The sequence below is a fragment of the Suricata suricatta genome, chromosome 16 (assembly GCF_006229205.1).
Source record: "Suricata suricatta isolate VVHF042 chromosome 16, meerkat_22Aug2017_6uvM2_HiC, whole genome shotgun sequence".
NCBI lineage: Eukaryota > Metazoa > Chordata > Mammalia > Carnivora > Herpestidae > Suricata > Suricata suricatta.
Genome location: NC_043715.1, coordinates 35,541,284 through 35,555,588, shown reverse-complemented (window position 1 = coordinate 35,555,588; position 14,305 = coordinate 35,541,284). Strand labels below are relative to the sequence as shown.

Here is a 14,305-nt window from a genome sequence, read left to right as displayed (position 1 = left end):
TCCTATATGCTCTTATTGTGACACCCCACCATTCCCTTTGGTGAGCACTCTCCCTCACTGAATCTAGGAAAAGACCTAACTGTCATCTATGGTTGTGTTACCGGTAGTCTTTGACTAGAGGACATTGTCAGTAAGGAGAAGAAATGGATTCTGTAGCAAAGATCCGGGGAAGGCCCATGGAAGGTTCGAGTCTAGGGCTGGGCAGAGGTGATGGCCTTCCACTTCCAGGCAGTGGAAGATTCAAGCAAAGCCACAGGGGTGAAGGTCCTGGGCCTGTTTCTACATAGGAATGATAAGTTTGACCAGAGGACCATAAAGAAAAGGATGAGGATCCTTTAAAAGTTGATTTTACTCCTGCATGCGACATGATGAAAGCTGCACTTCAGAAAAAAAAAAAAAAAGTCCATCTAGTAAGTCCGTCCAGGAGGAACTGAGAGGAGAGAAACAGTGGGGACAGAAAACCCAGTGTGGAGGCTAGAGAAAAGAGTGAGCTGGAGGTCCCCAGGACCACTCTATACCCTGTGGAGATTTTAGAAGACCCTCATCCTCATTCTCTGCAAACTCAAAACGTTCCTTTGCAGAAAAAGTGATAGCATATGAGAAGCTCCAGGTCTCAGATTTGTTTACTGGTCCCCAAATGGGAGTTGCAAACCTCTTTGCCCGTTGCCAAAAAGCACTGAAAGGAAAGCATTTGAGAGCATGTAAGATGCTACTTTAAGAAACATTATACACAGATGTCTGAAGGAGAAAAGTAATCCATAGTTTATGGATTAAATTCTCCTTCAGTCATACAAGATGTATTTTTAATTAATGGGAAAGATTTTGGTAAAATGCATTTTGATTTCACCCTGGTGAAATAAAATATTTCGGCTGGGGGGATATGTTCAAATGCATTTTCTTGGTACTTTCTGCAAATAATCTTGAATATGAAGGAAGAACTAAATGCAAGGTAAGTGTGAGTGATAATCAATTTCTGGTTCATAATGTTTTATTTAACAATATCTACTTCATTTTTAATTTAGGAGAAAAAGTTCCAATTCCAATAGGTACCTAATCAGCCCTCAGCAGACATTATGAATACCCTAATTAGCACCTATGAAAAGTGACTCAAACTTGAACTACAAAAACTTAAATAATAATTTGGGAATTTGCCATGCTTCAAAGTAAAGCCCTTCCCTATCCCAAGTTGACAAGGATGTCTGCTGGTTTTCATGAATGTTGCATGCCATGTGTAATTATGTTAGATAATCACAACTCACCCAAACCCCACACCCAATGATGAATGGGCTGCGGCAAGCTCTGTTTTACAACTTCATGTGGAATTACTCAGCAACTAGACTGTATTTCACTTCTGTTTGAGCCCATAAACATACATATTTATCAAAACTCTTTGCAATTCTGACACCATATACTTTAAGACACTATCCAATTTGTGGGTAATCAGAACTTCATGAATATTAGATTTCTACCTTAATTTCACTGGTGTGACTTCTTTTCTGCAAAGAAAGGTCAGGACTCAATCATGTGAATCCTGCTTAAGAGAAGCAGGACAAACTCATGTCCAGGCCAGAAAGACATCATGATGGAAGGAAGGACTTGGCCTTGATACCCACTTCTCTCCTTTGCTCTCTTCCTGCCACCACCCCCACCCAGCCTCCCTGTCTCATTGTCAAGGGATGGCTAAAGGGACATCTCACCCACTGGGTAGCAAGAAAGAAGTGTCTTGGGGTGTTTGGATGGCTCAGTCAGTTAAGCATCTGACTCTGGCTCAGGTCGTGATCTCACAGTTTGTAAGTTCAAGCCCTACATCAGGCTCTGAGCTGTCAGCATAGAGCCTGGAGCCTGCTTCATATTCTGTGTCTCCCTCTCTCTCTGCCCCTACCCTACTCACACTCTGTCTCTCTCAAAAATAAATAAGTGTTAAAAATTTTTAATAAAAAAAGGAGTGTCCAAGACACAATTACTTGTGAATCAAAAGCACTCAAAAATCAACCATGAGTAAGTTGCCTGGAGGAAGGGAGAGTCCTGCACTAAGATCCCCAGAGTGGAAACAGATTTTACTACTCCAGTTGACTCAGCCTTATATCACAGTCCAGCCTCATCTCCTCAAGACACCAAGTTCCCCAGGAGGTGGCTCTGATGGTAAAACAGCCCAAGGATGGTTTCTACAACAATGGGCAGAGTGCTCAAAACTCTTCCCCTAATCAGCCACTTTCTAACCAGAAAGAAGGAGATAGAATTTAAAAATAAAGGGATGTTAAGTGAATTAAATAGTTAGAGCCTGGGAGGTAGTTTCTTGGCAAAGTTTGGGGCTAGGCTGGGCTCTGACACATCTGTCAGTCCTCACTCCCCAATACTCCAACCTTCTATCCAGCCAGTTAGCCTTTACTTCACTCCAGCTATCATTAAGTGAGCACCTGCCATGTGCTAGGCATAGGGCTAAGCACTAAAGGTACAAAGACAAATTAGACAACATCCCAACACTTCATTCATTCACTCATTCTTTCATCCATTTTACAATCATTTACTGGTCTCCTATTTGGTACCAGATACTGCCAGTTCTGGGTTTATAACAAAAGCAAAGTAGACGTGGTCACTATCCCCATGGAGCTTAGCATATAGACTTATTTTTATGTCTATTTGTTTTATGATCGATTGTAAATTGTGATAAGTACTACAAAAGCAAGGCACTAAGTTCTGTCGAAAGAAAACTTGCAAATAGCCACAGGCAGGCCCAATGTAGATAAGGCCACCAGGCCAGGCTCTGGGACAACTTCTGCAACTGGAGCTGCTTCCTTCCAGGAAGGGCAAAGGCAACCATCTCCCCGCTCCTCTCACTGAATCCCATCACCATAGAGACCAGCAGCTACGGCAGAATTCAAAAAAATGGAAGATAGTTCTGCCTCCCATTATATTCTGTCATTCATGATATTCTCCCTCTATTGTTCATTCACATACCCCCTCCCTTTTTCTCTTTCCTCTCACAGTCTCTCCCTTTGGTTTTTCTTCTCTGCCCTCCCCTTTTGTTTCTCTCTCTTTTGCCCTCTATCTTCTTATCATCTCAATTCACTTCTGCATTATACTTCTGCGTTTCTTCTATCACATTCTACTTCAGACCTGTCCCAGAGCCCCAGAATGTTAGGAACTAAATGGGAGCAAACAAAGTTGCTTAAAAAGGCCTTCTCTCTGCCCTCTTTTAAAGTGGTAAAACATGGCTCAGGTAGTGGAGAGGCCATGCCCGGGGTCTCAAAATGCACCAAGCATATGCCTATTACCTGCCCAATGGTTCCTCCTCTGTTAGGTGTCAGAAGCTGAAGAGAGGATCTTCCAGCATGGCTAAGTCCCCAGAGACAGAGCTTGAAGGGCCTTCCCTGTGCCTTCCACTGGTAGTCCTGACTTTTGCAGTATCCATGGGAGGAGTTGAACATCCTCCTCCTCATTCAGACTTTCTGCGTAACCGACAGAGGAGCTGCTTCCCACGCAGAAAAGCAGCAAAGTGGGTCCAAAAGCAGTTGACCCCCCCAAAGGATGGGATACATTCTCTCCCCAAACAATGAAAATTAGCATTTTCTCTACTCCACTTCCAGCAGCCCCAGGAAATGGAACCTCAACATCAGAGGAATGATGAAACAGGAATAATGGAGCCCGATGTCAGCCTACTGAGCATAGCAAAGACCTCACAGCCCCTCTTCTTCCAGAAAAGATAGTGATTAAGGGTGAGGAAGGAAGAGATGAAGTGATACCAATTCCTGTTGAGCCTACTGGGGATGGGGAAGGCCAAGGCACTGGGGCAACTTCCCAGGATGAAGCTAAAGCCTCCCTAGCTGCCACCCCCTCTCTCTGTCCCTCCTCAGTGCTTCCAAAGCAACTTGTATACACCATTGTCATTAGCATTATGGCTCTGTCTGGGAAATTCCAGTTTACTTCATTGTGACTTGCTTGAGCATGAAACCTGGTAAAGAATAGGCAGTTGGTGAATTTTAGTTACGGTTAAGTGAAACTGACTGCGTTTTAATACAAATACACCCAATGGAAAATTTTCTACGATTTGAACGTGAAGGAAGAGTGACATAATTCACATCACATAGAAAAGCAGATCTCTAAATGGGCTTCTTCCCTCTCTCCAAGACTGGCGAGGAGGAGCAAAGTGAAGGATCTGAAATGTCTAAATGTCTCCTTATTTTTAGCAACCAAAGGTGAGCCAAAAAGGATGGGTCATTTTAGATCATATAAATAATAACATAATTATTTATAATGAAATGACCATATCAGTGAGTCTTTAGCTAGACAGAGGAGGGGGGAGCACAGAGCCCTCTTACATAAAATGAGGTAAAGATTTGGAAGGGAGTCCAAGGGGACGGGGTCCTGAAAATGGAAAAGTGGAAAGTAGTGAGGGAGTACAGGGGTAATGGGTGGGGCCACTAGACAGCTGCAAAACTCTCAGCTCCCCCAGCAACAGAACCCCATCTTCCAAAGCCTTCAGAAAAAGATCACATGTTTGAAGTGAGGTACTTTCCCTGCAAAGTAAGTGGAAGCTCACAGAAGCACCTGCCTGAGCTGTGGCTGGAGTCAGGTGAGGCTGAGAGGATGTGAGGCATGCACAAGAGGTACCCAACAACTACGGAATGCATGAATGACAAGTCAAAACTGCTGGAACATTTCCCTGGCTCTCTGTACCACCTCCTCCCACTGCTCATGGGGTGAATGAGACAGTCCCCTGAGAGAGGCCAGCATCTACAGGACTCAGGTGTGACGAAGGAGAAAGGGACACACAGCAGGTTGTTCTGCTCTGGGGTCCTCTTCCAGGTCAAGGATGGATGAGAATTTGGCCATCAGGACTCTTGGCCTCTTCTTTCCACTAGGAGGTGACCCCTTACATCTGCAAACCACTCAGAGCCTCCTCCCCCAGATATATTCCAGAAAGGACTCCTAATGATGCCAACCCCAAGGTCATTTTGCTGCAGACTTGATAAATACCTTGTTTCATTTGCAAATGAGTCTCACTATCTCTTAGAGGCTGCACCCCACCATTATGCACAGTCTCTTAGAAGTGTCAATGTCAGAGAGCAAGTTTCCTGACCATGTCCCAGGTTCTCAGGACCCCCACACTGTAGAGCAATCCATCAGAGCTTTCTGAAACTGCCTGAACCTTTTCAAGCCTCTCCTCTCCACCTTGGGGGAAGCAAGTGAGAAAGTCGTGCTTTAGGAATTTGCTGAACTGGGAAAGGTAGGTATCCTGGGTTGGGCCCTGCAAATCCCCCAGTCTCAGTTTTCTCATCTGAAGAAATGGGCATGAACATGCCACTAGTCTCACATGTTTATTTAGTGAATATTCTGACAAAATGTATGTCAACGAGCTTGGGAAAGACCGAAAGGCTACATACAGGCGAGAAAGTGATGATAAGATGACAATGTGAACAACGATGATAATGGCTTGTTACTCACACTCCCACTTCTTAGAAGAATGTGCCATGAGGAAGAGCCCTAATTTTGCTGAGCACAGTGATAAGTGGGCATGTCAGTTTACTATGGCTACCATTACATAGCACAGATAGTGTGGCTTAAAGAACAGAAATTTATTCTCTCACAGTTCTGGATGTTCGAAGTCCAAGATGAAGGTATTAGCAGAGTTAGTTTTTCTGAGACCTCTTCTTGGCTTGCAGATGACTACTTTCTCCCTCTGTCTTCATGTGGTCTTCCCTCTGTATGTGTCTGTGTCCTACTCTCTTCTTATAAGGACATCAGTCATGTTATGTTGGATTAGACACATCCATATGACTTCATTATACCTAATTAACTCTCCAAAGGCTCTATTTATCTCCAAATACATTCTCAGGTACTGCAGTTAGGACTTTAATATGTGGGTTTTGGAAGGGACACAATTCAGCCCATAATAGTGGGGATTTAGGGATAAAAGCTGGTAGGGATAGAGTAATGATCCCAAGTTCAAATGACTATAGAAGCCAGAAAAATAGAAAAAAATGAGTAGAGCAGGAAGGTTATGGGATGTGCTCCCTGCAGAGTTCATCCCCTTTTAGAAAAGAGACAGCCACCCATGCCTTAGCAGATTGTTATAGAAGAATCAGACCTAATATAGCCAATTTTCTAATTTTTAAAAAAGAAACCATAAGTCTGTTTTCTCATGTGGAATTTCTTGATTTTCAAATATTGGCAATGAATTAAAAAAAATTTTAAACAGTGCACAAATTGTGTGTTTATACCTGAGGACTGGAGCTGGTCCAGGGGCCCCCACTGTGCCATGTCTGAGATGCCAAGAAGGCTCTGCATTGGTCCGGTGGTCAGTGGTCAGGGCTCAGGCACACAGACGCAGACCCTTCTTGAGAAAAGGCCACCCAGGTTTAGCCAAATATATTTTAAAGCTGATTGTTAATGATCTGGAAAAGAAAGGAATAAAAACAATTATGATCACTCCAAGAAAGCATTTCTAATTCATGGATCATTTACTATTGATCATTGAAACAAATGCTATTGTGCATGCCCTATGGCTGGTTTTAAAACCTCCATATCATTGGAGTTTTCAATTTATTTGGAAGCACTATAACAAGCAGCACATGACAATTACTTCCTTCAGTACTCCCTGTAATCAAGATAAATTATCTTGCTATTGATGTAAATGGGATATGAAAATCTATAGAGTTCTCTTGAGGAGTATAAACTCCACATTATGCTCACCACATTAGAATTTTGCAGCAAAATCATTTTGGGGTCAATCAGAAATACATTCCCTCAAAGTTTTATTGCCATCTATCCTGTGTCACCTCCAGAAATGATTAGCAAACAATACCAGTGAGGAACTATTTAGCTCAGTGTTGGGCTGCATTGCTATTATTTACACTTTACTGAACACTTTACATTCTCAGACCTAGGTTTTATTATAAATGTATTTACATATTATACATATTTGTTTATAATTCCTTTTCTCCATTTTTAAACAACCTTTTATGAAAATTCAAAGACAATCATATATGATATGTGTTTTTATAAACACAATAAATTCAATTTGCATTGTATATCCTTCTCTTGTTTCTCCCTCTTCTTTTACGTCAAGTGCTTGTCTTCTGAGTCAGTTTTCTCTAGATAGTTTCTCTTCTGCCAGAGGAGGCACAGCCCTCAGCGCCTTCATGCCATGGGTTTTATTACTCTCCCCCCACAGTCCCATTCTTGCTTCGGTCATTGGGGATCACACAGGCTTCCCTCCTAGAAATTCCCTCCAATGCAGAATGTTTCTGGCAATCTAGGCATTCTTTCAAGCATCTAATCTCTCTTTCTAATTTTTCTATTTAATTTATTATCCTTTTATTCAGCATCTTCTTTATAAAATCACTTTCCTTGCAGCAAGACAAATAGTAAGTCCTCTCTCAGAACTACCTTTTCAGGCCATTTCTTCTAGCCTCAACTTCCTATCTCACTTGTTTAAATGACAGAGGAGAGAGAGAGAGGCGGAGATGCAGCAACCTCAAATACACCAATATATTCACAGTGGTTATCACTGGATGGAAGGATAATGGGTGAATTATTTTTATTGTTTTCTTTATGTTTTTCAGGACTTTACAAGTTGCTTAAGATAAACACATACACTTTATTCTAATTTTCCTGGAAAGCAGAGCCTGTGGCAAACTTACATGCTAAAGCTTTATTGGAGGTTCATTCCCAGAATCAAGAATGAGGAAATCAGAGTAAGGCAAGGAAAAAGGAAAAATAAATACTAGGTGGTGTGATTTCAAACTATCACAGCTCCACAACCAAACACATCTGAGTGCTCATTCACTTAGGACCTCTTCAGAGAGGCCACATGGAATTGCATCTCAGTACAGCCAGACAGTGGGGAGGAGAGGCACCTCACTATCTGCTGACTGTCTTTGCCTCTACTGGTCAAAGTCAAGACAGCTCTAATTTCCCACATGTGCGATTTATGTTACTTAGCTCTCCCTTAGCCATTGGAGAAAAAAAAGCCAAGACTTCCTTGGACCTAGTCCAGCCAGGACACAGAGCTATCCTTTCCTCAGTTACTTGGTTCCATGCATGAGGACTTCTGGTCTGCAGAGCCAGTGGCAGCAGTAGAAGCAGGAGCAGGACATTGTGACACACAACAGCCTGAACTATTGATTAGGGCTGCTCTCACTGGGAAGCAAGACAAGTGACCAGGACCCAGTGATCAAATTTTATTGTATCTAAAAAAACAACAAGAGGGAGGAGCCAAGATGGCAGAGAGGAAGGGAGCTCAGTAAACTTCGTCCACCCCATCTATCGAACTAAGAAGGACATTACTCTCATCTGCAAGAGTGGAAGGAGAAAATACAGACTCCAGAAAGAAGACAACCTTAGAGATACCTGAGTGAGTGAGTGCGAACTGGGGAGATTGGAAAATGGACCAGCCTATGAGGGGCAGGGGAGGTGGGAGCCCCAGCCCAACAGAGGGAAAGTGTGGAGCCCCTGAGAGACAAAAAGAAGAGAAAGAGAAACTGAACATGCTCATAATACTGTCTCTAGAGAAGAGATAAAGAACGTTTAGCCCCAAATGGAGAGAAAAACTCACACTCCATATATAACTGCTGGGCATCCCGAATCCAGAACCTGGGTGGCACAAGGGAAAAAACAGCCCCCACACCTGCACAATCCCGGCAGGGAGTTGGCGGTGGTGGCGGCAGCCCCAGGGACGTGCACTTCAGCCTTGGCTGTGGAGCATTCACCTCATTTCCGGCAGCACCCTGTGCCTCAGGCAGCAGCAGCTTGAATCCGGCCTGCACCAAGAGAAACTGCTCCCTACACCTACATGATCCCAGACGGGAGTTGGCGGCTGTGTCTGTGGGGGTACGCACTTTGCCTCCTGCAGTGCACCTCACCTCTGGCAGCAGCAGTGATATCACAAATCCCTGCCAGCACCAAGAGAAACTGCTCCCTCCCCCTACAAGATCCCTGCTAAGAAGCCAGCCACCAAAGCAAGTACATCTCATCTGTGGTAACATAAAAGTGCATGGACTAGGATTTTAAAATGAGGCAGGCCTGGAAAATACAGATTGGCTCAGCTGCAGCACAAGGAGATTGGACTCATTAGAGTGGCCTACAGCACTTAGTTCAAGTGGAACTTCAGGCGCCTCCATTCATCCTCCACAACCTCCAAGGTCCCAAGACCTATATACACAAAACCATGCCTATCCACTAGGGGGAGATGCTGCTTTTTTTTTTTTTTGGACTTATGTTTTATTATTTTACCTTCTTTACTTTTTTAAATTTAAAAAAAATTACTCCTTATTTTCCTTTTTCCTCTCTCCCTCTTTTTTTCTCTTTTTTTCCTCTTGCCATCCAGATATATTCTCTCTTATCTCATCCTTTTCTCTCCCCTCGACTGGTTATACACTTTTAGAATGTCCACTGTCCTTTGTTGTCTTTGCCCCCCTTTATTTTTTTCTTCTCTTCTTTTATTCTCTTTCCACTCCCTTTTCTTTTCTTCCTTTCCCCCTTTTAATTTGATTATTTGATTTGTCTGTGCATTAGCATGTTTCTGTTCCCTCTGTGTTTGTCTGTCTGTTTTCCTTCTCAGGGCTACCCCAAGAAACAAGCCAAAGTGCACATGATGGCGAGTCCCAAATATCGCTGAGTAGGGAAATAAAATAATCAAAGGCACAACAAGAGAAAATGAGAGACACATTAAACGAACATTTCCTGAAATGACAGGCCTGGACAGTCAATAAACCTCATTTAACAGAGCAATACTAACAGGTGCACAGTGCACAACGAGCTTTCAAAACTGACAAGAGACAGAAAACTAGCCAAAATGACAAAGCGAAAGAACTCCGCACTGAAGAGTCTCCGGGAAGGAGTCATAGCCACAGAACTGCTCAAAACAGATCTAAACAAAATAACTGAACAAGAATTTAAAAAACTTGTCATAACATTAATCGCTGGGGTTGGATAAAGCATCAGAGAAGCAACTGAGACAATGACTAGAGACTTTGAAAATAAGTGTGACGAGTTACAAAGGCTATAAATGAGGTGAATAATAAAATAGAGGCAGTCACCTCAAGGATTTACGAGGCAGAGAGAAGAATAGGTGAATTAGAAGACATAGTTATAACAAAAGAGGAAGCTGAAAAAAAGAGAGAGAGAGAGAAATTGATCAAGGAGCAGGAAAGGAGAATTCAAGACCTGAGTGATAAAATCAAACAGAACAACATCTGTATCATAGGAATTCCTGAAGAGGAAGAAAGAGAGAAAGATCCTGAAAGGATACTAGACTAAATTATAACTGAGAATTTCCCAAATCTGGGGAAAGATATAGACATTCAAATACAAGAGGAACAAAGAACCCCCTTAAGACATAATTTGAATCAAACATCCACACGACATATCATAGTGAAACTGGCAAAATATAAAAATAAAAAGAGAATTCTGAAATGAGCTAATAAAAAGGCCCTAAAGTACAAAGGGAAATCTATCAGAGTGGTTACAGACTTATCTAGTGACACTTGGCAGGCCAGGAAGGGATGGTAAGAAATCTTCAATGTATTGAACAGAAAAAACATGCAGCCAAGAATCCTTTACCCAGCAAGCCTGTCATTCAAAATAGAAAGAGATAAAGGTGTTCCCAAATAAACAAAAACTGAGGGAATTCATTACCACCAAACCAGCCCTACAAGAAATCCTAAGAGGGACTCTGAAGGGAAATGTTGTAAAGAATACAAGGTGCCAGAGACATCACTACAAACATGAATTCTACAGAAAACACACTGACTCTAAACCCACATTTTTCAATAATAACACTGAATGTCAATGGACTGAATACTCCAACCAACGACACAGGGTAGCAGAATGGATAAAAAAAATCCATTTATTTGCTGTCTACAAGAGACTCATTTTAGACCTGAAGATACCTTCAGGTTGAAAGTAAAGGGATGGAGAAATATATATCATATGACTGGAAGCCAAAAGAAAGCCGGAGTAGCTATACTTATATCAGACAAACTGGACTTTAAAGTAAAGGCAGTAACAAGAGATGAAGAAAAATATTATATAATAATTACAGGGTCTCTCCATCAGGAAGAGCTAACAATTATAAACATCTATGTGCCAAATTCGGGAGTGCCCAAACACATAAAACCATTAATCAAAGACAGAAACAATCTTATTGATAAGAAAGTGCTAATTGCAGGGGACTTTATTACTCCACTGACAGCAATGGATAGATCACCCAGAGAGAAATCACTAAAGAAACAATGGACCTGGACAACACATTGGAACAGATGGAATGGATAGATATATTTAGAACTCTGCATCCTGAAGTTAGGAAATTCACACATTCTCCAAGACAGATCACATACTGGGGCATAAAGCAGCTTTCCATAAATATGATTAAATTGAGATCATACCATCCACATTTTCAGATCACAATGCTCTGAAACTTGAAATTAACCACAGGAAAAAGTCTGGAAAACCTCCAAAAATGTGGAGGTTAAAAACCACCCTACTAAAGAATGATTGGGCTAATCAGACAATTAGAGAAGAAATTGAAAAATATATGGAAAACAATGAAAATGAAAATACAACAAACTAGCAAAAGAGCAAATTGAAAATCTAACAGAGCACCTACTGGAACTAGAAAGGCAGCAGCTAGAGCACCCCAAAACTAGCAGAAGAAAAGAAATAATAAAGATCAGGGCAGAAATAAACAATATAGAATCCAAAAAAAATAGTTGAGCAAATCAATGAAACCAAGAGTTGGTTCTTTTTTAAAAATGTTTTTTATGTTTTTATTTATTTTTGAGAGACAGAAAGAGACAGCGCAAGTAGGGGAGGGTCAGAGAGAGAGGGAGATACAGAATCTGAGGCAGGGTCCAGGCTCTGAGCTGGCTGTCAGCACAGAGCCCAATGCGGGGCTCGAACCCACAATCATGAGATCATCACCTGAGCCGAAGCTGGACGCTTAACCGACTGAGCCACCCAGGCTCCCCAAGAGTTGGTTCTTTGAAACAATAAACAAAATCGATAAACCTCTAGCGAGGCACCTTAGAAAGAAAAGAGAGAGCACCCAGATAGACAAAATCATGAATGAAAAAGGATCTATTACAACCAATCCCTTAGAAATACAAGCAATCATCAGAGATTACTATGAAATATTATATGCCAACGAACTGGACAACACAGAAGAAATTGACAAATTCCTAAATGTACATGCTCTACCAAAATTCAAATGGGAAGAGATACAATGCATGAATAGACTGATAACCAGTGAAGAAATCAAATCAATTATCAAAAATCTCCCGAAGAATTAGAGACCAGGGCCAGATGGCTTCCCAGGGGAATTCTACCAGACATTTAAAGCAGAGCTCATACCCATTCTTCTCAAGTTATTCCAAAAAATAGAAATAGAAGGAAAACTTCCAAACTCATTCTACGAAGCCAGCATCACCTTGATACCCAAACCAGACAGAGACCCAGCAAAAAAAATTTTTAATGAATACAGATGCAAAAATACTCAACAAGATACTGGTAAATCGAATTCAACAGCATATAAAAAAACTATCCATCATGATCAAGTGGGACTCATTCCTGGGTTACAGGGCTAGTTCAATATTTGCAGATTCATCAATGTGATACATCATGTTAACCAAAGAAAAGATAAAAACCACATGATCCTGTCAATAGATGCAGAAAAAGCATTTGGCAAAATACAGCACCCTTTCTTAATAAAAACCCTTGAGAAAGTTGGAATAGAAGGAACTGACCTAAACTTTATAAAAGCAGTTTATGAAAAGCCCGCAGCTAATATCATCATCAATGGGGAAAATCTGAGCGCTTTCCCCCTGAGATCAGGAACAGGACAGGGGTGTCCACTCTCACCACTGTTGTTTAACATAGTGCTGGAAGTTCTAGCATCAGCAATCAGACAACAAAAGGAAATAAAAGGCATCAGAATTGGCAAAGAAGAAGTCAAACTTTCCCTTTTTGCAGATGACATGATACTCTACATGGAAAACCTGGCAGACTCCACCAGAAGCCTTCTAGAACTGATCAATGAATTCAGTAAAATTACAGGGTACAAAATCAACGTACAGAAATCAGTTGCATTCCCATACACCAATAATGAAGCAGTGGAAAGAGAAATCAAGAAACCGATCTCGTTCACAATTGCATGAAAAACCATAAAATACCTCGAAGAAAACCTAGCCAAGGATGTAAAAGACCTATATGATGAAAACTATAAAAAAAACTTATGAAAGAGATGGAAGAAGACACCAAGAAGTGGAAAAACTTTCCATGCTCATGGATCAGAAGAATAAACATTGTGAAAATGTCATTACTACCCAAAGCAATCTACACATTCAATGCAGTCCCCATCAAAATTGCACCAGCGTTCTCAAAGCTAGAAAAAGCTATCCTGAAATTCGTATGGAACCACAAAAAAACCCAAATAGCCAAAGTAATATTGAAGAAGAAAACCCAAACGGGAAGTATCACAATCCCAGACTTTAGCCTCTACTACAAAGCTGTCATCATCAGGACAGTATGGTATTGGCACAAATACAGACACATAGACCAATAGAATAGAATAGAGAACCCAGAACTGGGCCCACAAATGTATGGCCAATTAATTTTTGACAAAACAGGAAGGAGTATCCAATGGAAAAAAGACTGCCTCTTTAGCAGGTAGTGCTGGGAGAACTGGACAGCAACATGCAGAAGAATGAAACTAGACCATTTTCTTACACCATACACAAAAATAAACTCAAAATGGCTGAAGGACCTGAATGTGAGACAGGAAACCATCAAAACCCTCAAGGAGAAAGTAGGAAACAACCTCCTTGACCTCAACTGCAGCAATTTCCTACTCAACACATCCCCAAAGGCAAGGGAGATGAAAGCAAAAATGAACTATTGGGACCTCATCAAGATAAAAAGTTTCTGCACTGCAAAGGAAACAATCAAGAAAACTAATGGGCAACCGACAGAATGGGAAAAGATAGTTGCAAATGACATATCAGATAAAGGGTTAGTATCCAAAATCTACAAGGAATTCACCAAACTCCACGCCCAACAAACAAATAACCCAGTGAAGAAATGGGCAGAAGACATAAACAGACACTTCTCCAAAGAGGACATCCAGATGGCCTACAGGCACATGAAATGATGCTCAACATCACGCATCATCAGGGATATACAAATCAAAACCACACTGAGATACCACATCACACCAGTTAGAGTGGCTAAAATGAACAAATCAAGAGACTAGAGATGCTGGTGAGGATGTGGAGAAACGGGCACCCTCCTACACTGTTGGTGGGAATGT

The 14,305-nt window shown here is 41.5% G+C and overlaps 1 long non-coding RNA gene across 1 annotated transcript in view; it reads right to left on the bottom strand.

The window, feature by feature from the left end:
• Positions 1-14,305, bottom strand: part of LOC115280544 — a 35,442-nt gene that overhangs the window by 5,371 nt on the left and 15,766 nt on the right. The window contains exon 3 of the long non-coding RNA XR_003903832.1: positions 6,222-6,395. This is a non-coding gene — a long non-coding RNA (uncharacterized LOC115280544). The remainder of the gene's footprint in view (positions 1-6,221; positions 6,396-14,305) is intronic.